General features: G+C 42.8%; 1 protein-coding gene across 3 annotated transcripts in view; it reads left to right on the forward strand.

Moving 5' to 3' along the window:
* FGF14 (fibroblast growth factor 14) overlaps positions 1–25,259 on the forward strand; it is a 295,728-nt gene that overhangs the window by 261,255 nt on the left and 9,214 nt on the right. The window lies entirely within an intron of this gene.

Here is a 25,259-nt window from a genome sequence, read left to right on the forward strand (position 1 = left end):
CTAAGAATAAATGTGCTGCTTGGTCAGGACTGGACCAATTTTGCTGCCTGAGGTAGAGGAGCAAATGGTCCCCACTTCCTTGGTGAAGGTGCACAGCACCATCATAGTTATTTTGGCATCTGAGATAGAAAATCCCACAAGCAGAAAAATGCAACAGTAAACATTTAAATTTGCTGCCTTCTCATGGCACCCCAAACCAGCTGCCTAATAGGTGGGCCAGCCCTGAGCTTCATGATACCAACATTACTGTTGATCAGTTAAAAGGGTTGAGCATTTCATTCATCTGCCTTTCTGCGGTGGGGTTAAGACATTAATAAGGAAGCATGTCTGTTGTTTATCAGCATAGATATATGCTGGCGCCGGATCTGGCCCAATCGCCTTCTAAATCCGGCCTGCGGATGGTCTGGGAATCAGCATGTTTTTACATGAGTAGAATGTGTCCTTTTATTTAAAATGCACTTCTGGGTTATTTGTGGGGCCTGCCTGGTGTTTTTACATAAGTAGAATGTGTGCTTTTATTTCAAATGCATCTCTGGGTTATTTGTGGGGCATAGGAATTCATTTATTTCCCCCCAAAAAATATAGTCTGCCCCCCCCCCAAGGTCTGAGGGACAGTAGACCGGCTCCCTGCTGAAAAAAGTTTGCTCACCCCTGATATAGTGCATTGTTTTTTGACAATCTGCAAAGCCCCATACTACTAAAGACACGTTTCTTTTTAACCCAATTCTTTGTTAATGGAGGGAGTGGGAATAATTTGATGGTGGCCACTAGATTTAATACAACTTTAAGAACGGGATTAGACCAATCCACACAGGATATGTCTGGCAGTGACTATTGCACGGGGCAGAACTTCCATGTTGAAAGGCAGTGTACCTCTGAATACCAGTTGTTGCTGGGGGCACATTATGCAGAGAGAGCTGTTGACTTCCTGCCCTTCTCATTGAATTCCTGGGAGCGTTTGGGTGGCTGCTACTGGAACCAGGATAGTGGCCTACATGGCTTGATCCAGCAGCGCTCTCATTATATCCATACTGGAACTTCCTGTTGCCCCCAAAATGTGTGACTAGGTAATCCCCCATATGCATGCATGTTTTCTCACAGTGGTGCCTTTTTCCCCCTTTTGGGGGGTTTCGGTATAGAGCAACAGTGACATCCACTGGCTGGCTACTTTAAACAATGCACAGCTTCTCCACTGAATATTTCAGTGAAGTCCTGCATATATCACAAGATTCAGGGTGTTGTTGTTTGTGTGTGTGTGTGTGTGTGTGTGTGTGTGTGTGTGTGTGTGTTAAAAAAGGTTCTGCCAATTGACTGGATAAAATAAAAATCTGTGCTGGCTTGCCATTTTGTCTAAAGTAATTATCACAATGGAGAAATACACAAAGTGATTTCCCTTTAATATTTCTTTTTCCCGTGGATTTGACACTCATTTCAAACCCACATACCTAATTACTGTATGCTTAGTAACCCTAATTTTTTTGTGTGGATCATCTGGCTGAATTCCATTCCTTGATCATGGAAAGAAAACCTCAGAGGACAATACAGTATATGTTAAAGCAATGGTTAAGAAAGATAGAAAGTAAAGTATAGAAAGTAAAATCAACTTGGTTCCCCCCTGCTGCCCGCTCCCTGCTGCTTAATATCAGGAGTCCGAGTCAGTAATATTACAAAAGGAAAGCTTCATTCATTTTAATTGCTTTAAGGACAGAGATTTTCACATATGGTAGAAGTAAACAATACACATTAGAAATGTGCAGTGCAATCCTATAAATCCCTACTCAGAAGTAAATCCCACTAAGTTCAGTCGGATTTACTGCCAGGTAAGTGGGTACAGGATTGTGGCCTTAGAAGTTGATTGGCAAAAGCTAAAAAAAAAAAAATTAAAAATCCAGAGGGCCATATAAATGCACATCACATTTTTATTCAGTCTTCTAAATTAAATTCCACATATAAGCAGTTTTAAAAACCATTAGCTAAAATATGATGCAGCTTTCTATCTTCAGCAATTATCTCATATGGTCTGGAATCTGCTTCATGAATGATTTCCGTACTACTTTTTTGCAAGCTAATAGGGGTCCAGGAGAAAAGGCTGACATTGCACACTCCCTGTTGACCTTGTGATAGATTGTGAAGAGTGATGCAGCTCTTGATCGTTTGATTTCATATACACGGAAGAATACCTATTAAAACATCACAAAAATGTTAGACAACACTGAAAATATAAAATACTGTGTCACCCACTCTTCTAACACAGTTGAAATAATGTTGCTGGTACAGTGTTACGCCCCAGTGTTACGGAGACGTAGTTGGTATTCCAACAGGGGTCACTTATAAACAAAACTACTTCATTTATCTCAGTGATTCCAACCCCTGTAGCATTCCAATCCACTTCACTTTTGATGACTTGATAGGTGATTCCTTGTGCTGATATGAGAGGCACGTATTCATGCCACAGATTGGTTGTGAGGAATGTTAACTTCATGCTGGGCTGGACATGGAACGAGCATCCTGCAAACATAGATATGTTTCTGGCTGTTCTTGGAAATTCCTCCCCTCCAAGTGGGACTTTCTCAAATGTGTGAATGGGGGAAACCATAAGAGCAAATGAAATCATGTAGGAAACCATATTCAGCTACACATGTTGTTGTTGTTTAGTCGTTTAGTCGTGTCCAACTCTTTGTGACCCCCATGGACCAGAGCACACCAGGCACTCCTGTCTTCCACTGCCTCCCGCAGTTTGGTCAAACTCATGCTGGTAGCTTCGAGAACACTATCCAACCATCTCGTCCTCTGTCGTCCCCTTCTCCTTGTGCCCTCCATCTTTCCCAACATCAGGGTCTTTTCCAGGGAGTCTTCTCTTCTCATGAGGTGGCCAAAGTATTGGAGCCTCAGCTTCAGGATCTGTCCTTCCAGTGAGCACTCAGGGCTGATTTCCTTAAGAATGGAGAGGTTTGATCTTCTTGCAGTCCATGGGACTCTCAAGAGTCTCCTCCAGCACCATAATTCAAAAGCATCAATTCTTCGGCAGTCAGCCTTCTTTATGGTCCAGCTCTCACTTCCATAGTGAGAGCTCTCACTAAACATAGCCTAGTTTATTTCTCTATCCAAACCAATACTTAGCCATGAGGCAGTTTCCATTCTACACAGTTCACTAACTTTGCTTCTTGGAGTCTGGATCCACTGCAGCCCTGTGGTCTAATTCCCAAGTCTAACTCTCTAAATAACTTTATTTGCCTGCTTTATGGCCAGTGATGCTGAGAAATATGATCCAGGTGCCCCAAGGTTGGCAGAAGCTGAAAGCAACTGTTTTCAACACACACACACACCCCACGCAACACAAAAAGGCTAAAGCAATTTGATTCATCCACAGGGAGCATTAGCCCTTTCTAGGTAATATATGCATCCACAGTGAATGTACCGTATTTTTTGCTCTATAAGACTCACTTTTTCCCTCCTAAAAAGTAAGGGGAAATGTGTGTGCGTCTTATGGAGCGAATGCAGGCTGCACAGCTATCCCAGAAGCCAGAACAGCAAGAGGGATTGCTGCTTTCACTGCACATCGATCCCTCTTGCTGTTCTGGCTTCTGAGATTCAGAATATTTTTTTCTTGTTTTCCTCCTCCAAAATCTAAGTGCGTCTTGTGGTCTGGTGCGTCTTATAGAGCGAAAAATACGGTATGTAGTGAATGGGGCATTGAAGTGGCAGCCCCTGCTCTCCCTGACCTACACATATTTATTATGCTGATGAATATTGTGGGCCTTTCGCCTGGTGTTTTTTCTACACACACACACACACACACACACACACACACACACACACACACATATTTGTAAGGCATGATTTTGTTGCAACCTGCAGCCAAGTACAGCAAAACTGTCCGATTTACAGACTTTTTTGTGGTAATAAGGCATTTTTGACTCCCCATATACCTACATCATGTTAGTACCTTAGAATTTTGGTAACTTGAGTGAATGAGTCAGTCAGTCAGTGAGGCCCAACTGTATGTCTGCATCTCTCTCTTAAGGATATTTGTTTCGTTCTTCAGCTTTAGCACAGATAATTAAAAGTCACTGCGGTAGGTGAACTTCTGTGGAGACACAGCTGAAAGCATATGTGCCAATTTATTTTCCAAAGTAGAAAACAGACAGCAGATCAGTTGCCCTGGTGCTTTAACCATAGATGGAGACATCTTCTTGATGAAATTGCCTTAGCATAAAGACTGCTTGGAGGTTTCTTTGAAAAGTTATTCACAATCTATGAAATTTAGCAACTGTATGCAAGAGAGCTGCTCAGTTCACCAGAAGAGATTTATCTGGATTAAGAAGGAACTTCCTTGCAGTCAGATGGGTTAGTAAATGTCAACTCTTTCGGATTTGTTTGCCTTCTCCAGGACATTGGACATCTTCCTTCCTTCCTTCCTTCCTTCCTTCCTTCCTTCCTTCCTTCCTTCCTTCACCTGGAGCTATTTCCTCTGTGTACCTGTCATTCAGGAGATATTTGCTTTTAGCAGTTCGTGGCCTGGGTTGGATAATGTTGATAGTTAAGCTAGATAACCTTTTCTTTCACAGCTCTATTGTTTTTATTCCAAATATTTCAACTCTGCATTGTGATCATAGCCCTCAAGATGGTTTAAAACAGTTATTTAAAACAACATAATCATAAATAAAAGTCAGTATCAATACTCAGCAGAACATAACCTGGAAATTCTCACAAGTATAAATAAATACTGCAACCCAGTAACAACTGCAAAAAGCTCCCACACGGGAAGCATCCAGAGCAGGTGTTCTGATCTTAGGAATCAGGCAAGTTTGTATTATCTAGAGCCATGTGGAAATTCTCCACCCTGCTCGTGGGCAGAGAAATTGGGGGGACCATGTCACCAGATTCCTCCAAGGAGAGAAGAGAAATTACTTTGACAGTTTCTCAGCATAGGGCTCACCATTAGCAGCGACAATGGCACAGCTTCTTTTTAAGGGGTTTTCTAAACGGTTTTCAGGGTTTTTTCCAGTGGAAAATTCAGCTCATCCCTATTATCAGTTAATTCATTGCACTAATAAAGGTTGGCAGTTGTTTCCTACACAACTCCCACCCCCCGTCCAGTGCCAGGAGATATGGCTGCAGTAACAAACAACTGAGATGTAAGTTGTACACAAGTTTTCAACTGATCCTTCTTTAAGATGCCCAAATTAAGCTATCCTACTTTGGGACGTGGGTGACACTGTGGTCTAAACCACAGAGCCTAGGGCTTGCCGATCAGAAGGTTGGCAGTTCGAATCCCTGCGACGGGGTGAGCTCCCATTGCTCGGTCCCAGCTCCCGCCAACCTAGCAGTTCAAAAGCACACCAGTGCAAGTAGATAAATAGGTACCGCTCCGGCGGGAAGCTAAACGGCGTTTCCGTGCGCTGTGGGGGTTCGCCAGAAGCAGTTTAGTCATGCAGGCCACATGACCCAGAAGCTGTATGCTGGCTCCCTCGGCCAATAAAGCGAGATGAGCACCACAACCCCAGAGTCGGTCACGACTGGACCTAATAGTCAGGGGTCCCTTTACCTTTACCTTTACTTCGCTACTTAATGTTTCTTAACGTTAGTATTAACATAGAGGGTGGATGGGAGGGCATAAGGGTCATTCATAGTTGAAACCAATATGAGGAGTACTAGGGTTGCCATATGTCCTCTTTTTCCAGGACACATCCTCTTTTTCATGGGTAGACTCATCACAGTGATCCATAGTTAGCAATAGAAGTTGGCCGTTGTGTCCTGTTTTTTGCTCTTCAAAATATGGCAACCTTAGTGCATATTAAAAGAAGGGACCACTGGACTCATTTGCTACAACAGAGTAATAAAGGCCAGCTTTCCGGTCTGCGATGAGAGGATTTTCTGTAGAGCAACTCTGTTTCATTAATATTAAAAATATGAATTCATTGTTTGGGGATTTTCTTTTTCTTTTGTCATGGGAAGGAGCATCAAATATCTCTTACTTTTAACCTTGAGGTTTGATCTTTGGTGGCAGTTCTGATTCTGAACACTATCTGCCAAGGCAGATAATTAGAGTAACTGAAGGGGGATAGGAATTCAAGCTGTTTACTCACTTGTCTGTCAGAAAGTTTTCCTTTGAGGGAATCATTTCAATTAGCTGTATTCAAACCAGAATGACAGAGCAGACCAGCCTTGAGCCTTTTACATGAGTGTCAGTTAAATGTGAATGTCAAACATGTTGTTTTTATTGCTGCTGCAGCTTAATTGCAAGCCAGACGCTACATATCACTTTCATGATTTCATGAAAAGGTGTTTAACACGTAGCCTGTAGGGTCGCAACTTTTATTCCACATCTTAATTGATAAATGCCATGTATAGAAGCCATTGATCACTGAAGGCAGAAAAGTGAGCAAACTGAAAATGCATTTCAAGTGTAAAATTGAGAATATAAGCTTCATTGCTGTAGAGCTAGAAAAATGTAAATGAAATTGTTCCATTCTGAAAGTTTCCTTAGCACAAAAATATATGAACTGGGATCCAAGAAACTGCATGACTAGCTCTAGGCTTGGAGAGGGGACTTGGGCTTCTGTGTCTTGAAGGGCAATGCCCCATTCAGCATAGAAAGCTCATTTTGGATTTGGAGTGGCTTTCATTAGCAATTTGTGCTATGGCATTTGGTGGCTATCTTCTGTTCCAATTCTAAAAATTAAAAAAAATTCAGTGAGTGTACCCAAGCCTTCAGCTAGTGTAAAGTAGTTTTCCAGATATTGACCAAAGTGTTGCCAATGCCAAAAAACACACAAAAACAAATTCATTCCAATACTAGTTTTTTTTATTTAAAAAAATAATAATATTGATGTATTTTTTATTTCATCAGTTGAATTCAAAGGAATATGGGTTGAATGAGTTTGTTCATTAGTGGTATTCCACAGCTGTTGCACAAGTGCTACCTGAAGAGTTTGTGCAACAAAGCATCTAAAGATGTAATATGGACATGGGAGTCCCCAGCCCACCCCAGTATCTCGGGAAATGGAAGCTGATCCTGGCTCTGTAAATGATGCTCTGGGGTGCTGCAAGGGTGACCAGGGAGCTGGTGGAGCAAATTTCTCAAGTTATTTGATATGAGCACATTGAAGATACAGAAGTCAGTGTTGTAGAGTCTTTAATTGATGTTATTCAATATTGGACTGGTGGAAGGAACTGAGGGAGTGCTAACAGTCCATGGGTTAGGGGTCTCGGTAGTTGCCTTGCCCCGGGCACTGGCAACCCATGCTATGCCACTGGTGAGTGGTCAAGCAGCAGAATCCCTAATCTGTCCCAATTGCACAGAACACACATTCTAGGACCCCCCCAAAAAAAAGAATCTCAGCTGAGAAGAATCTTAGCAAGTCTGCTGCACTGAGTACTTTGTTGTTGTTTAGTCGTTTAGTCGCGTCCGACTCTTTGTGACCCCATGGACCAGAACACGCCAGGCACTCCTGTCTTCCACTGCCTCCCGCAGTTTGGTCAAATTCATGCTGGTAGCTTCAAGAACACCATCCAACCATCTCATCCTCTGCCGTCCCCTTCTCCTTGTGCCCTCCATCTTTCCCAACATCAGGGTCTTTTCCAGGGAGTCTTCTCTTCTCATGAGGTGGCCAAAGTATTGGAGCCTCAGCTTCAGGATCTGTCCTTCCAGTGAGCACTCAGGGCTGATTTCCTTAAGAATGGAGAGGTTTGATCTTCTTGCAGTCCATGGGACTCTCAAGAGTCTCCTCCAGCACCATAATTCAAAAGCATCAACTCTTCGGCAATCAGTGACCAGACCAGCCTCCTCATCCATACAGACCAGATCAGCCTCTTCATCCTTAATCAGATCAAGGACGAGGGATGTATTTATTCAGAGCCAACCTGGCATTCAGCAACATCAGCTGCAGACCTTAGGGCTGGCAGATAGGACAACTGCAATTCCCCAGGTTGGAGGAGGGGCTGGCACACGGCACGGTCACTAACTGCCTGTGTCATGTGCCCCTTACCCAAGCTGCTTTGTTCCTTTCCTCCTGCTTTGTTGTTGCTCACGTTCACTGCATTTTCCCTGAAATATAATTGTTGTAAGGATTTATGAAAACGTTGGAGATAAGTGCTATGTATGAGGATCCTAGGGAATACTGCAGTCACATCACAGCAGGCAAATGTGAGTTGTTATGGCAATTTGCTGCACAGAGTGATACTGTCTGTACAACCCGCATATGCATGCAGGCAGGGCAGCCGTTAACAACCACCAGTACAATCTTTCTCAAACATCCCTGAACAAAGTGAAACCATTATACCCAGCATTTTCAGTATGATACCTCTGAAGAAACAGCCCAATGGCTATTTTGCCATTTTTGATTGTAGCATAATACTGCTTCCTCGTTCTCAAGCAGATTATCCATAAATGCCAGGTTTCTTTTTGCAGTAAAGCTTTCTAGCCAATTATCATCCATTTAATACTTGTGCATTATTTATGGTTTTACTTTACTGAATGTTTGAACAATACTTTACTGCTGCTTGAGTTTTTCAGATCATTTTCATTCCTGTTCTCCTCCTATCAGTCTGGAAAATATTGAATTATAATTCTGCTCCCAGACATGTTTGCTAAGCCTTTTTTTTAATGTACACATGAATTTTAAGTCAGAATGTAACAGGTGGTTTCAAAATACATATACACTTGTTCCTAATGCAAATGTAATTTATTTATAGCCCAACCATCACAAACAAGAAGCTACAGTATGGGGGGGGGGGCATGAATGTAGTTAAAAGAGACAAATCAGAAAGCAATTGTACATTGTCTAAGGGAAATTGGAATATTTAGAAATTTTGCAACTTGCTCAGTGAATTTTTTAAAAGGCCTCTACTAAAATGACTCAGATGATTAACCTGGAAAGGACTATGTAGAGTGGAAAATTTCAGTTTCTCTAGCCCACTGATAACAACTACATTTAGAAAGAACATGTGGCACTGACTCCACCTCTTCATTATTACAAGGGCAGTACCTGCTACTTACAACAACTTTGTTATGTCTGCCATCTAAACGTTTTGAGGGTAAGGTATTTGAAGGCTTTCCTGTATTTATAAACAGGTCACCAGTTCAACTATGGCATTCCACCCTTGAAAATGGAACCAAGTAAACCCTGTGATTGAGGGGGGAGGGGGCTGCCTTGTCCTCCAGGCCACACTGCTGAACTGCCAAACAGGTGAGGTGTTGAAGGTGCTGAACCAGTTCTTGGGTGTGGTAATGAGCTGAATGGGCGCCACTAAACAATAAACTGAAAGATGGAGGTGCAGCTAGTGATTGGTTCCTGTGCCAAGAGAGTGAGTGTTCAATTTGTTCTGATTGGCATTACACTTGCCCTGTGAGAATGGAGCAGGTTCACTGCTTGAGGATGTTTCTACGCAGACTAGGACCTCAGAAACCAGTGTACAAATTCCTACTTAACCATGGAGGCCAGTGGGTAACCTTTGTCCAGTCACCACCTCTCAGTCTAACTGTCTAAGTAAGGTGTTACAGGGTTATTATGAGGATAAAACTGTCGGAATCTGCGTTCGACCGAGCGACTCTTCCGGAATCACCCTCCGACGTGATTAACGACCTGAGCCTCTGATAAGGCTCCAGGCACATCCCCCATTCAGCAGAGTTTCCAGCACTGGGAAGAGACGAGAAGTTTGGGCTACATTGCTAGGTTTTATTACTAAGCTACGCAGGCAGAAAAGAAATACATCCTCTCTCTCTGAGAGCAGAGAGCAACTGGAAAACAAAGGAACAGGAAACCAGTAACGTCGCATCCGTCTCCTGTCTTCTGTGAGACTTCCAACAGCCTGGAATATCTCTGGAATGTAAACAGAGTCTTGTGACTCCAAAGCACTGCACAGAGTGGCAAACAGAAACTAACAAAAACAAGGAGGGTGACAACAATGTATTGCCAGTGACATGTGGTGAATTTTTTTTTGTAGGGGAACAGTTAGGGCCAGAGGCACCAGCTTGCAAGGGCGGTGGGGGGCGACATTGCCACGTCCCAATGTCGCATCTGTGAGCATCTTGCCCACCTCCCTAAGCTGAGCCAAAGCTTCCGAGGCTTTGGGAAAGAGGAGCCAGGTCTCTGACAGGATGCTGGAGCCCTACTGCCTCCTTCCCAAAGCCAGGCGGACTTTGGGAAGGTGGTGGAAGGGCTCTTGAAGCCATCAGAGAATCCTGCCTCCCTCAGCCAGCCAGAAGCTGGTGCCAGGGGAACATTTAGGGGACTAGTCTAGTCCCTCTAGTCATCTGACCCCACACCACTGATGTATGCCACCTTGAGCTCTTTGGAGAAAAGGTGGAATATGAATGCAAAAGCTGTATCTTTGTGGTGTATATATGGAGAGAGAGGGAGAGAGAGAGAGAGAATGGCTACTTCTGAAATATAGACAGATTCTGTTGTCACTAGTTTCTACTCTGTTTGTTGCTTAAGAACATATCTGGCATTTGCTACTTGGCAGCCAAGTAGCTGCTAGTAGAACATAACACTGGCATTACAGAAAAGGAAGCACAATATATGTGATGCAGCTCCCCCCCCCCCTTTCTTAAATGGACAAAAGGAGTTGTCTCCTGGACTTGGCTCTTTTTATGCAAGACTGGAGGGTTCCCAGAAACCATCCCTGGAGAAGTTAACAGCCAGGGACTGGTGTTTCAGTATTAGTCTGACAGTTGACACCACCTTAAAAGATAACTCCCTGCAGCTGTAGCAGCCAGCCTGCCATAATGTAGGTCACTCTCGAAAGAAACTGTTCCTCAGGGCATCTGAGCAAAAAATGACAGGGAGGAGAGGGGGGACCTGGCTGCTGCAGATGTGCTTTGAGGAAATCTGACATTTGCAATTAACTCTGCTTGAATAAAACGGGCCCCATTCAGAAACATCCAACTGGTGTGTAATACTAATTTTGAAACAAGGTCTTAACAACTGAAAGAGGCTATTCATGCCTTTGAACTTCATTGTGCAGACTAAGTACTCACCCATCATAAGATACCTTTGTGAGTTTGAGACCACACTCCCGAGACGGCTGAAACCATTTATTAGTCTTGTAGTTATGAATTCATCATTCCGTGGGAATCCATGAGCTTGAGGGTGGAAGGAGACTCAAGAACAGCATATTTTACTCCCATTTATTTATGTAAATAATGCTTCAATGTAAGCCAGTATAAAGTGATGCAAAATGGGGGTGGGGGATATCCAAGTTCCATATATATATGCGCTCATTAGGTCTAAACTTGAAGTGACTGATTAGGAATGAGATCTTGGGTTCATTAATGGATGGCTCAATGAAGACATGTATGTAAAGTAGGATACAGAACTCATGTAACAAAATTGTGAGCTGTTAGATAGAAAACCTAATTCAAATCTCAATTCAGTCACAAATCTATTGGGCAGCCCTAGCTAAGCCACCACCCAATTTAATATACAAGGATGGTAATACAGGCCTACCTGTTGTAGGATTGCTGTGGTGATGTTATACAAAACGGTTTTAGTGCTGTAAATGTGCTCTATATATGCTAAGTATTTTTTAATGGAAATAAGTATTCTCTTATCCACCACAGTAATCAAACACCACCATCACCACTGTCATTAGCATATTCAATTTAGAAATCATTCTTTCAACTAGGGGAAGACCTTTTTAGAAACTGGATGTGGGCTTTGCCCACATGCTGACTTCAAAATTTGAAAGTGGTTAGAAAATAGAACACAACACTTAATTCTGTTTCCTACATTTGTGTTGAAATGGAGGGGCAATATGGTATGTGGGAGTTAGGAAACTTCTCATATGAACTGCATACAAATATTGATCATGGTGAAACTTCCCCAATGCCACAGCAATGTATATTTGAGTCATCTTTGACCTTTGAAGACATATCTCCCCCACCCCGTATGAAGACTATGTTCTTTTCAGTATATTAACTGTGGCATGTATTCAGATGAAGAGGCAAGCGGGTAACTGAGCTAATGAAGTCACAGAGTATTTTTACACACACACACACACACACACACACACACACACACAGAGAGAGAGAGAGGCTGTTTATTTGAATCCTCTGACATACAATGCATATAATGCATTGACAATGACATATAATGCAGGTGGATGTGGCTTGGTAAACAACCATGTGGAACAAATTAAGAGACCTGATGGGCTGGATCTATCTCTCCCTCAATTCCTGTAGGCCAAGTTTACCTGTACCACACCTGATAACCATATCTGGCATCAACTTTGCAGCCAACTGGGAGGTATAGTGTACTTAATTGTTCCTGTGGGCTTGAGCTTCCCTACAGCTGATTCAAGCTATGAGTAGTCTCAGAAACCAGGATACCTGTTTGTTTGTTTTTATGTATTTTTATTATTTATTAAATTTGTATACCATCCCTATATCTGTCTATCTCAGGGCTATCTTAACCTACCTGAGCTCTTAGTCTAGCAGGAAAATGGCATTGCAATAGGCAGTCAGGTAGATGTCTCCCCATTGCATATTCTTCATAAGAATGTGGGTCTCCTGGTACAAGCACCATATGTGGACTGGGATGACTGTGCCTTAATTGGCACCATGCAATTAAACGTGTATTAAAAGAAGATGTTAGGACTTTTTTTTCCCTTGACTCAAAATTATGTGTAGAATACTCCCCTGGTACCAATTATAAAAAAGGAAAGTCTAGAATTTAATTAGCATTTGATGATGCCACTCAGAATGTATTCAAATTATAAGCTCATCACATGAATAATCTTTTATCATCTGATTAGATGGAGCAATTCATGTGTCTAATGATACCTGCTAATCAATCAGGAAGAAGGGAAAAAAATACTTCAGAACCAAATCTGTATGCAAGCAATACGGCATCGGCTCTGTTCTGCTTTAGAGTCACAAACATCCATGGTGATTTCTTTAGGGAGCTTTTCTTTGGTGTGTTTATGATGCCCCATGCTCACAGAGGCACTGCACGAAGCCGACCTGTTTAAGCCTTTGCGATGGCGAAACACTCAGTTGCAGTGAGGTGTTTTTTTCCTGACAGCAAAGGATTTAAACATGGTGTGTAACCACTTTCACAGCCCATTCCTCCCAAGTACAGTGGTTCCTCGGGTCACAGACGCTTCAGGTTACAGATGCTTCTGTAGTTGGTGCAAAAGGACCCATTGCTAGCAATGTGCATGAGAATGGGGTGTGCCTTCCTGTAGCCCTTTGTACTGGCAGAGGTGGTGATAGAAGGGGATGGAAGCCGGGTGTGCCTCCACCTCAGAATCTAGCACAAAAGATTCTTGAACCTTGTCCTGGAACAGCTGGTCACCAACTCTGCGCTCAAGCTCTGAAGCTCTGGCTTTGCTTCATGTCGCTTGTTGGAAATGCTGCAAACCTTCCTTGCTTTTGGAATCTATCCAAACTTCTCACAGCTTCACCCCTTGCGCATCATCCTTCATGGTGTTTCCTTCACGGTGGCCCTGTCATTTGAACCAGCAGTGATTGGCAAAAAGTTGGTCACCTGCGAAAGCAGACTAATCACTTGAGAAAGCCCATGTCTGGAACTGCCCTCAGCCTGCTTTGCCCTTAATTTCTAATTTCTGTAATGGGACTACTGATAAGCCCCATTGCATTGTCTCTGAGATAAAACCTACATAATGCTTTGCACTCTGGGCATACAGTGCAAGCCATGCGTCATTAACTTCTTTGTAGCTTAGGAGATCAAGTAACTTCATCAAAGAGAAATTGCTTGCATACATTTTGAAATGGGCAAAGAACACTTCAGTGTTAAATAGAAGTCACATAGATCTTTCCTCAGTGGAATGAAGTGGGAATAGGGTCAACTGTACTTATCTTTCTGAAGATGCATGACTATCGAGCAAATATTGCTGTGTAGAGAAAACCACTGTCAATTACGCATGCCTGTGGCTTTTCACCAAGCTATAAAAGTTGAAATCTGCTTGTAATGTTGTTCTCTGTTTAGTTCATTGAACTAGCTACTGTCTCTGCAACACATATCATTAGTGGCTGGTAATGTGTTCCTGGCAAGTAGATGTTCTGTGAATGAAATGTTATTCTCAAAGTCATCTTCAAAGAGGGAAAAAGTTTTGTAATTTTATTAAACAAAAATTGTAAAAAGCAGACAATGTCCACTCTGAGTGGGCATTCTAAGCTATATAGCATGATTGGGCCAGCTTGGTAGCATTTAAAATTTCTGCCTTTATACATCAAGTGGGTTCATTGTTAATGCTTCCTTTTCCTTCAATTCCCGCCTCCCTCTTGTTTGCCATAATATATTTAGCATATCAAAAGAATCGGTGTGGGTTTTCCTAAGACAAGCATTGGTTGGGGGTAACATTGCATCTGCTGCCAACAGCATGATCCTATGTGCACTTTCAAAGGAGCCATCAGGATGGAACTACACATTTGGCAGCAAACATGGGGCTTCCATGGGCGTTTATGGAAATGAAGTGGCAGGAGGTAGGTGGGATGCGACAGGGGAGGCTTTGTAAATGGGAAGCAATGGTATTGCAATGGGATTAAGAAAGCACTCTCCTTATTGATTGCCCCTGCAAATCCCATCATCTACTTTTTAAATGGTTTTCTTGTAAGATTTAACGAATTTTAAGCAGGAGCCTGACACATTTCCTATTGCCTTTATGAGCTTCCAGCATTCTCCTCGTTGGAGCTTGCTAAATCAGTCCCAGTAAAGGCAAGACTCGACCAGTCCTGTGTGCTCCTTACTCTCTCGGGTCTCTGGGAAGCATTATCATAGTCGGTAGCTTGCCTCTCCACCATCCTCCTTGCTCCTTGACTAAAGGATCCCTTCGCAAATGTGGATTGAGGAACTCTCCAAATGAGTTGCAAGTTCCCAGGTGACCAGACCTTATTGACTGCCTGCCCAGCCATCAACAAGGTTTCTACTCTCTTATCTTAATAGCATATGTTTGGAAAACAAATCTATTGGCTATGTAAGACCAGACATGGAATAGCATGGTGCATGAAGAGAAGGCTGACTCCATCCTGATTGTGGAGGATGAAAGAGAAGCATTCTGGGTGAGGGATGCTTTGTAACAGGTCAAGTGACAACTCATATATGTAGCAGGAGATATTGCCTCTTTTCACCGGGGAGATATGTGGGCCCCCAGTTTGGGCATTACACAAGGATCGCAAGTTTGTCATGTGCCTGCCCTCTCTTCTAGCCTGCTGCAATGCCCAGAGTGGCTCTTGAACACATTGATTTCAGTGCAGTACGCGTCCCAATCAGTGTGGCCTGGATTGCAGCCTAAGCCAATCTGTAGGATATTAAGGTCAAGGGCAGCCCAACCCACACACAAGTAGTTAGAATTTAACTTGTTTTGTTCCATTGGCAGTAATGTGAATAACAAGCTCCATCCTTATCCCAGCTGAGCTAAATTGCTAAGGTTTAAGCCGGTTTAGCTCTGTAGATTTGAATGAGATTAAATCAGCTTAAATTAAAATGCTTCAGCTTAACCAAATTGCGAATCCAGCTGCAAATCGGATTAGACCAAAGCACTCTTATTTAACTAATCTGTAGCCAGCTTATTAAGATCAGTGTTTTTAGTGTGTGTAAACCATATTTGTATCAAGAGATTTGCCTTGTACCTATATCCAGCAAAATATGGATGCTGTATCAGTTTCCTTGGTACCTTTACTGAACACGCTGAACCTTATAGAAAAGGAAAATAAGACAATTTCCCAAGCTACATATGTTCCGTTTAATTCACTGCGAGTTCTGACTAATAAAGTCATAACCTTCCCTCCCTCTGTGCCATAACCAAAGTGGAAACCTGCCCAGCCATGATCAATGCAAACTAATTTATTCATGGATACACTTTGGTTTCATTTTAATAAAACAAATTATAAACTGAATTTTATATTTTGTTAAATAATTTCATGAACAGGTATCTTAATAAACTATGCACTGCTGTAAGTGAAATACTGATCATTATTTTGAGATTCATTGTACTATGATTATAGCATCTTTCTTAAATAAGTGTCTAGAATTTAATCGGCTCATCAGGGTTTCCCAGACTTGCTAGTTAGGGATGGTGGGAGTTGTAGTTCAAAAACAGCTGGAGACCCAAGTTTGGGAAACACTGATCTAAATCCAGTGGATGCTCCAGTCTGTGGACTTAATTAGGCCCAGCACAGATCCCAATTTGACCCGCAAGGCCATTCCTCACAAACCATGCCTACCTTCTCCATCATATGTCACATCAGGTGTAGGAGCAGGCAGAGACATTGCCGCAAGGGAATAAGATGCAGTGTGGAGTAGGGGTTAGACTGCTGGACTACTAGGACCCGGGAGAACAGGGATCAAATCCCCACTCAGCCATGAAGCTCACTGGGTGACCTTGGGCCAGTCACTCATTCTCAGCCTAACCTGCCTCACTGGGTTGTTGTGAGGATAAATTGGGGTGGAGATGTATTTACATCACTCTGAGCTCCTTGGAGGAAAGATAAAAAGGTAAAGGGACCCCTGACCATTTGGTCCAGTCATGGCCGACTCTGGGGTTGCGGCGCTCATCTCGCTTTATTGGCCAAGGAAGTCGGTGTACAGCTTCTGGGTCATGTGGCCAGCATGACTAAGCAGCTTCTGGCGAACCAGAGCAGCGCACGAAAATGCCGTTTATCTTCCCGCCGGAGCGGTACCTATTTATCTACTTGCACTTTGACGTGCTTTCGAACTGCTAGGTTGGCAGGAGCAGGGACCGAGCAACGGGAGCTCACCCCATTGCGGGGATTCGAACCGCCGACCTTCTGATCGGCAAGTCCAAGGCTCTGTGGTTTAACCCACAGCACCATCTGCGTCCAGAGGAAAGATAGGATATAAATAAATAGGAGCATAAAATGAGCTTCCCACTTATCCTTTGCAAGCGGAACTTCTTGCCTGTTTTGTATGTTTTTGGGACCCCCCCCCCCATTCTTGTGACAGTAATTTGTTTGAAACTGTTGAATAATGTACTCTAAAATTGTTGTAACCTTCCTTGGGACCTCATGCTTAAGGGCAGGTAAGAAACTGAATTGTTACCATACTGGTTGTTGTGGTTATCATCATCATCATCATCATCATCATCATCATCATCATCATCATATCAGAACCACAAGAAATCCATATTATGATACTCTTTCGGAACAGTTATCTAATGATCTTTTGAAAGGCGGGGTTGAAGCATCTTGTGTTCAATGGAGGTCTATGCTTATGTGAGAGAGGTAAGCAGACCGTGGGTGTTTTGAAAAAGCTGTGAGTCTGCAAAGTGCTAAGCAAGAGACAGACAACGTGTGGGTAGAGGAGGCTTCCTTAACATTTGTGCTTCTTTGTAATTGTTGAAAGGAGCAGAAGATGAAATCCCTGGTTCAGGATTTGTGGTGTTCAGTTTATTTCTGGATGAAAGGCGGCCTTCGGGAGGGGGAGGGAGGTATGGGGAAACAATTGCTAGCACCAAAGAGAGCACGAACCTATTGTGAGCTCCGTTTGAGCTAATAGTACCATGTGTTGTCAACGCAGAATGGATGGGAAGCTCTCTAACTTTGCTCAGTGAGGAATGCTTTCCCCTTTTTTCCTTTGTAAATAAAACAAGGAATACGTTTTCCAGTAGTGGAGTGCACAGCATAGAACTGAGTTCATGAACCAAAATTCAATGAGCTATTTTCCATGGGGTGATCGTGTCCACTTTCCATATAACCTGTCTTTCTCCTCCCCAGTGCCCTAGCCTGCAAGTTCCTTGGGAGCAGGAACAATTTGCAGGCTGGAGCTCTGGAGACGGATCCTTCTATGGGAGATGAACACCAACCTCTTATTGTAGTTGTGGGCTGCAGTGTATGTACATCCAGGCACACACTGCATGCCTCAGGTAAGCTGAGAGGAGGGGAGAGCTCCATTGTCCTTACCATATTCTGAATTGTGACCGCACTAAGAAGGCCATGTTTGTGTTGACCAAATTGTTTTTTCCAATATTTTGCTTTCTTTTTTAATTACTGTGATTTTAGATTTTAGGCTGCAATCCTGTACTCACTCACTTGGGAGTAAGCCCCCATAGAACTAATTGGGACCTACTTCTGAGTAAACACACATATAGAGAAAGGGGAGGAATATATAGGTTTGTACTGTCAATTGTGATTCTTTTGTTACTTCTGAAGCCACATTGGCTGTTATGTATGAAGGTGGAACACAAAATGTTGAAGCAGAACAAATATAAAATAATTTTAAAAGTCGATACAAACACTTCTGTTATAGAGGCATTTTGAGAAGGGTTTGTTCTGTAAAACAGAAACAGAAAGTATAAATGCAGCACATGGTTGGAGGAAGAGTGTGTGTTGGTGTATGGCGTGTACATTCATTGCACAACAACCCATTTACCTGGAAAAGAAACAGCTAAAATTAACAAATGATTAAGCTGCAATCCTATGCACACTTACCCTGAACAAACCCCATCTGAGCAAATCCCCATCCATCTGGCTGGGTTTCCCCAGCCACTCTCGGCGGCTTGCAGCACATATAAAAACATAATAAAACATTAAAAACTTCCCGATACAAGGCTGCCTTCTGATGTCTTCTAAAACTTGTATAGTTCTTTATCTCCTAGACATCTGAAGGGAGGGCATTCCACGGGGAGGACACCACTACCGGGAAGGCCCTCTGCCTGGTTCCCTGTAGCTTCACTTCTTGCAGTGAGGGAAGCACCAGAAAACCCTATTTATAAAGAATATTAGAGATAGCTTAGTCGGTAGAGCATGAGACACATTGGGCAAAAGATTCCTGCATTGTAGGGGGATGCCTCTTGTGGTCCCTTCCAATTCTACAATTCTATGACCTCTCGTTCCCCATAGTAGTGTGGTGTACACACACACATACACACACACACACACACTGGCAGGTTATGAGAAAAGTGGTTGTTTTCTTTCTTTCTTTTGCAGTGGTGCAGTGCCTGCTTGCTTGTGTGTGTGGCAAGGAGGAGGGGGGGCAGAGCTCGGTGCAGCTCCTCAACTGTACTGTGTTACATAGACACTGGATTGAACCCCAAATCTTTTACCCATGGAAAGAACGACAGACTTGGGTAGAAATACAATTGGCCTTTTCTAGTATGTGACTAGGGAGAGCTCTTTCTAGATTTCTTTTTTAAAAAACAGCACACTTCTGCACTCTAGTGCCAGAGGGATGGGTTAGTACACGGGCTATAACTACATTTTTAGGCAGTAGCAAGCAGGAACACATTAAAAGGTCATTAAATGACAGGACAACATTGGCGAGGGAGTTATTTCTCCCCTTTATACTTTAAAAGGCTATAATCAGCATTACTAGTGAACAAATAGAGTGGGAAGTGGGATAGATAGATAATTTATTACGGTCAGAGACCAGAGAGTGGGAAGTGTTCATCTCTGAAATGGAAATAGTAGAAGAGTCCATTTAAAAACACTGTCAAATTTGTATGGGTATGGGGTGGGGGAGGAGTTGGATTGTCACTTGTCACCATATGATGGCATGGTCACTAGCCACTAAGTTCCTGAGCTGTGGCCCCACATGCAATGTGCAGTTTCAAGGGTTCTGGATGCACTACCTAGGAAAAGAATCACATTTTCCCACCAAGAAAATGTGGTGTTCCTTATTTCTAAATAAATGCAATTTCTCTGCAGCAAGAATGCTAGTCTAAAATCAACTTTCTCAAAACTAGTTGAATGTAAATGCATGCATCCCTTAAAAGATTTGCAGCAAAAACAGATAACATAAACAGAACGTCACTTGGGAAACGCCATAATTTGAAAATTCAACCCAGTGATCATGTCATCTACAAGGGTTATGAGTTCCTCTGAACATGCTAGGACAAGACAACTCTTGGCTGATCCAGTTATATTGAGGTTTAAGTCAAAGGGAGCTGTACTAGTAGCAGTTCCAGAAGAGTTAAATGCAGCCTATAGTACATGACAGAGCATTCAATATTTTGTCAGCCCATCACTTTCTTTTTTTCCAGCTGACTTTTGCAAAACTGCAGAACTCTCTGGATTTTACACCTGTCATCTAACTAGCTTCAAAATTTCTCACTTTTATAATAAAAGTGCACGTCAGCTAAAATGTCATGGATTCCCTATGCCACTTCGCAAGGGAATCCCAAGGACAGTGAAAGCAGGAGGAGGTTATATGATTGATGCACCTCGGAGGCTTGGTTAGGTTAAATGAGGGCTCGGGTGGTATCCAGGGCACATGGAATTCAAGAACACAACTGCTGGTTCTAGTTTCCATCCCATTCCATTATTATTTGCAAGCCATGGACCGCACCTCCTGCTGTGCGCATTTACTTAAAGCAGAACAGCATGCTCAAGAGAAGATCTTTGTAGTTTATTGGGGCTGTGTAAGGGTGGGGCTGTGGGTTAAATCACAGAGCCTAGGACTTGCCGATCAGAAGGTCGGCGGTTCGAATCCCCACGACGGGGTGAGCTCCCGTTGCTCGGTCCAACCTAGCAGTTCGAAAGCACCTCAAAGTGCAAGTAAATAAATAGGTACCGCTCCGGTGGGAAGGTAAACAGTGTTTTTGTGCGCTGCTCTGGTTCGCCAGAAGCAGCTTAGTCATGCTGGCCACATGACCCAGAAGCTGTACTCCGGCTCCCTCGGCCAGTAAAGCGAGATGAGCTCCGCATCCCCAGAGTCGGCCACGACTGGACCTAATGGTCAAGGGTCCCTTTACCCTTTACCTTTAAGGTATAATCATTTGCTCTGAGTGAGACTATCTTGTACATGAAGGCCCTGGGAGGAGCAGGGCTGCTAGATCCTGCCAGAAAGGGAACGGCTGGTTGAGTTTATAGACTTAATCATGGGAAACTTCACTTCCACTCCTGGTGCATGTGGGTTCAAGGGCGGATACTCAGATCTGATTCCCACCCTCCACTCATAGAACCTCTTTGTTCTGTCTTTTGCACAAAGAAGGGATGGGTGATATCAGTACAAAAAGAAAACAAAATGAATAATTGTGCTGTAGTTTCAGCAGCACCAAGAGCAAAAGGCGTCCCCCACTCCCAAGGTATTAGCGGATGAGAAACCTTGCATTAAAATTCTTACTTTTAATTATGTATGAATGTACATGCTAGGGTGGCTACTTAGCATGTTTTCAAAAAAGAGGGATGCAATGCCAAATGCAACACTGTGGTATTTAAATCAACAGAACTTAAAGGTTCTTAGCTTTGGTTGGATCTTACCCATATTGCTGTATATTGAATGAAGTATTGCAAATTAGTATCAGAAGTGCAGAGACCTCCTGGCTGCCCCCCCCCCCACTCTATTCCAGTAGCCTGGGAGAAATGACTAATTATAATAATAAGGTGGTTGCTTTTCAAGTGTCTTACCCATGGTTCATTAATTCTTTGAGTTCACTTATTTTCATAATCATGCAAGCTTTGAACTTAAATGCTGGCTTTTGTTTTTGTGTGTAAATTGAAAAGTAAATCGATGTTATTTTCTCTCCTTCCACTTCACCTGATTGCATAGATAGATAGATACACACAAACAACAAAGTGCTGTTAAAATGTTGTTACTGTTTCAGATAGACAGCCATGCCCCCTTCAGGTTACTCCATTCCGTTCCACCTCCCACACATTTTCCCACAAGTCAGCCTGCATTCCATGACCACTGAGCATGCTCAGTCCTCGTTAGGTTTTATTATTATTATTATTTGGGAGCCCTTAGGGTTGTTATACTTCTGCAAGGCTTAGGGTTCTGTCAAGCCTGCTGATAATCTTCCTCTTGTGAATGTGTGCTGCTGCTTCAGCTATATAAGCATTGGCAACTATATGTGAGCATCAAAAATAAAGGAAATTACGTTCGCTATATCTATACAGTATAGAGAAATCTGTTCCTTTTATATGAGCTAGGGACTGCGTGCCATTTGGTTTAGTGGTCATAATACACAATATGGCAGCTGTCTTTATTTGCACAATACTGTACTTTAAAGTTTGGATCCAGACATAGTTGTGGGTAGTATCATGTGGCATTATTTTTCTATCAAAAGGAGAAAAGTTTAATCCTAAATGGCCCAAATCTACATATGTATTTTTCCACAGAGGACAAGTATTCAAAAGGTGGAAATGAATATAGTTTCTTACCACAGGGTTGAGGTTGCCAACATAGCCTGATCCTTCGTTATTACCCAAAATAAGTATTCAGAGAAATATCTTCAAAACTCTAATGGCAAACTTTGTCATTTTAAAATAAAATTGGCAACTCCTAGATGCTTGGCCATTTCCCCAATTTAACTGCTTTTTAAAGAACTCTGGTGGATACAGGAGATTGTACTTATAGTCTGAATTAGTGAAAGTTTATTCACTCTTTTTCAATATCTACAGTTTTGAAGAATTTTAACTTAAGTTTTTTGTTATATTGAACTCTTTCATATATATTTTTCTAGTCAAAGAAAGCCAATTATTAATAAAAGTTACCAAGCAAGTGAATTTGATTTTAAAAGTCTAAAATTACATATAATATATATTGAGCATAATAGGAGGATTTTAGCTTTAGATTTTGCTGCTTTTACGAATGGGTTTACAGAAGCTTCTGCTTTTGCACTAGAAATAATTATTGCTACCTTGGTTGCTGAGCAGCCAAATATAACTGAATGGCAATGAATCATGATTGTGAGTGGTCCCTTTTAGCAACAGAAATTGTTTACCCAAGGTTTCTTTAACATTTCAAAAGTCCTTTGTTAGCCATGCTTTATATATTATAGGGATGAGAAACGTGAGCCCATTTTCTGTATACCACATCCACCCAACCATCAGCTGACATCACTGCAGGTGGGCGGGCGGACAGGGTTTAATACCGCATTGGCTGTGCACCCTGTTTCCAGCAGGGAATGGGATCGTGCAGTCAAGGCAGCAAGATATAAGTGGTGACTAAAGCCCTTAGCAAAAGTGCTGTTTGATGAGACTCGTGTTTCTCCTTTAAGCCAGTGGAATCTACCCCACTGCTTCTGGCTGCCCACCCACTTAAACCCGAAGTGCAGGCTTTTTCAAACAGTGCTTTTGCAAAGCACTTTAAGGCAGCACTGAGCAGGATCAGATCAAAAACTTTATTGCTGTCCAAGCACTCAAAAAAACAATTTCAAAACTAGATACAGTTAAAACGACCAGACAGATGGAAGAAACCAAGGCAGTCATTTTGTTTTATATAGGGCATAATGACCTTTGTTTCTTATAACCTCCGAAAGAAACTTTGCCACGGCCAGTGTAATATCATTTGACCTGTCTTCCAAAAGATATTTAATATGGGAGGCTTCAGATTTCCCCAGCAAATTTGCCAGTAAGGGTTTGATCAGTTGGTCCCTTGCTTGCTCATATTGCCCACAATGCAGTAGAATATGCTTCATACAATCGACGTCCTGGGAACATAAACAAAGCCTATTCTGATAGGGGATGCCTCTCAGTCTGCCATTTAGAACTTCCGAGGGAAATACATTTAGTCTGGCTTTGGTGAATAAATGCCGATAGGTAGGTACAGACAAATTCCTAAGGTATGAGGATATCTGAAAGTCATACCCATATAGGATTCCAGCTGTGACCGGGCTGCAAATTACATAAGATCGGGATCGCAGGTCGCTATGTGAGGTGTCCCAAAGCCTTTGCCTCAGGGATTCAAGGGCAATGTCGTAACCCAGATGATATAAGAGGGATGATGGCAGTCCAATCGAGGTGGCTTTTCTGGCCATAGGTTTCAGCCATGGGCTGACAAACTACTCATTGGTTAAATGTACTAATAATCCCTTCCCCAGGCCGAAAACAGAGATCTTGAGCCAGTATCTCAAGGCAGCCCACCATGCTTTGGTGGAGAGTGGGCATTTACCTGTTTCCAGAAAAGAATTGAATTTTGGACAGTTTGGGACCTGTAATAGGGACTGAAGAAACTTCGCCTGGAACCCGTTGTACCAGACGTTTGAAGCACGGAGAAGTTGGGAAACAGATTTTGCATTAAAAACCCTTATGGGTGATGGAACATAATGGCCTCTCCTTGTAAAAAAGAATCGGAGTATTGCAAGTTTGAGCAGGATCTTCCCTGCAACTGCTGATGCAAAGGGAGGGTGATCCTTCAAAAAAGTGTCATGTTGCTTGCTTTGACATCCAGACTTCAAAGGACCTGATCTCATGATGTCATTTGTGATATTAGTTGATTGACAAGTGGGTGGCTTATCCACCTGTCAAATTTGACCTGTGGAGCTGTTAAGTAGCCTATTGGGGAAGGGAAGGGCCATAGCTCAGTGGCAAAGGATCTGCTTTGCATGCAGAATGTCCCAGCTTCAATCCCCAGCATCTCCCTGTAGAGCTGGGACTGCTCCCTGCTGAAACCCTGGAAAGCTGTCATTGTAGGCAGTGTTGAGCTAGATGGACTGTCAGGGAACTACCATCGGCTCAGAGGCAAGAGATAGAGGGGGAGTTGTGTTACAGGGAGCCTCCGAAAATCTTGCGAAGCAGTTCCTCTTCCTGAGAGGAGGAAAGCCCAGCCTCCAGTGGAGAAGAGGTGCAAGGAGCAGAGGATGCTAGAGAGAGCCTTAACACCACGCCTGAGCAAGCCGGAGAGGAGGGAAGCACACCCCTGCCATCCCCGGTCATGTGCAGTAGTCTGAGGTGCAGGGAGGGGCAGAAAAGGCTTGGGGTGACGAAACTTTTATGTTGGGGGAGGTACAAAGACCGACCACTCCCGGATTCTGCTAGCGATTGAGCCAGACATGAACTTATGAGGTCATGTAAATAGTTTGCACCAAAATAAAGCCTGTAAAAGACAGGCCGGAGTCCTGCCTGGTTACTCTCGAGGAACCACAACAGCATCTGACATGAACCAATGATCTGACTTGGTATAAAGTAGTTTCCTATATTCCAAAGCATCACTATACACTCTTTCCACACAGGCCTTTTCACCTCTTACTTTCAGTTGACTTTAAAAAAATAATAATAATCAGTTACATAGGAGGTATTTTCTTTGGATGTCTCCAAGAAGGAGAAATATACACAACATAAAAGAAAGTGGTGCCTTTACAGCTCCCATGTTTTCTTTTTGTTGATGTGGTTCAAATATTTGTCTTCCATGCATTCAACCAAAGAGCCTGAACGGCATGCATTGTTTCATCAAAAGAGTCTTAGCTTTTTGTGCTAGGCATTTTAAAACTGTGCTTCCTCATCCTACAGATGTGTTAAATAAGCATGAATTGAATCGCCGAAGGTTCCCCAATAACAAAACTGGAAACTGAACTTTGATCTTTTTTTAAAAGCCCCAGATGGATGCCACATG

The sequence above is a fragment of the Podarcis erhardii genome, assembly GCF_964252035.2.
Source record: "Podarcis erhardii genome assembly, chromosome: 4".
In the NCBI taxonomy this organism is placed as follows: domain Eukaryota; kingdom Metazoa; phylum Chordata; class Lepidosauria; order Squamata; family Lacertidae; genus Podarcis; species Podarcis erhardii.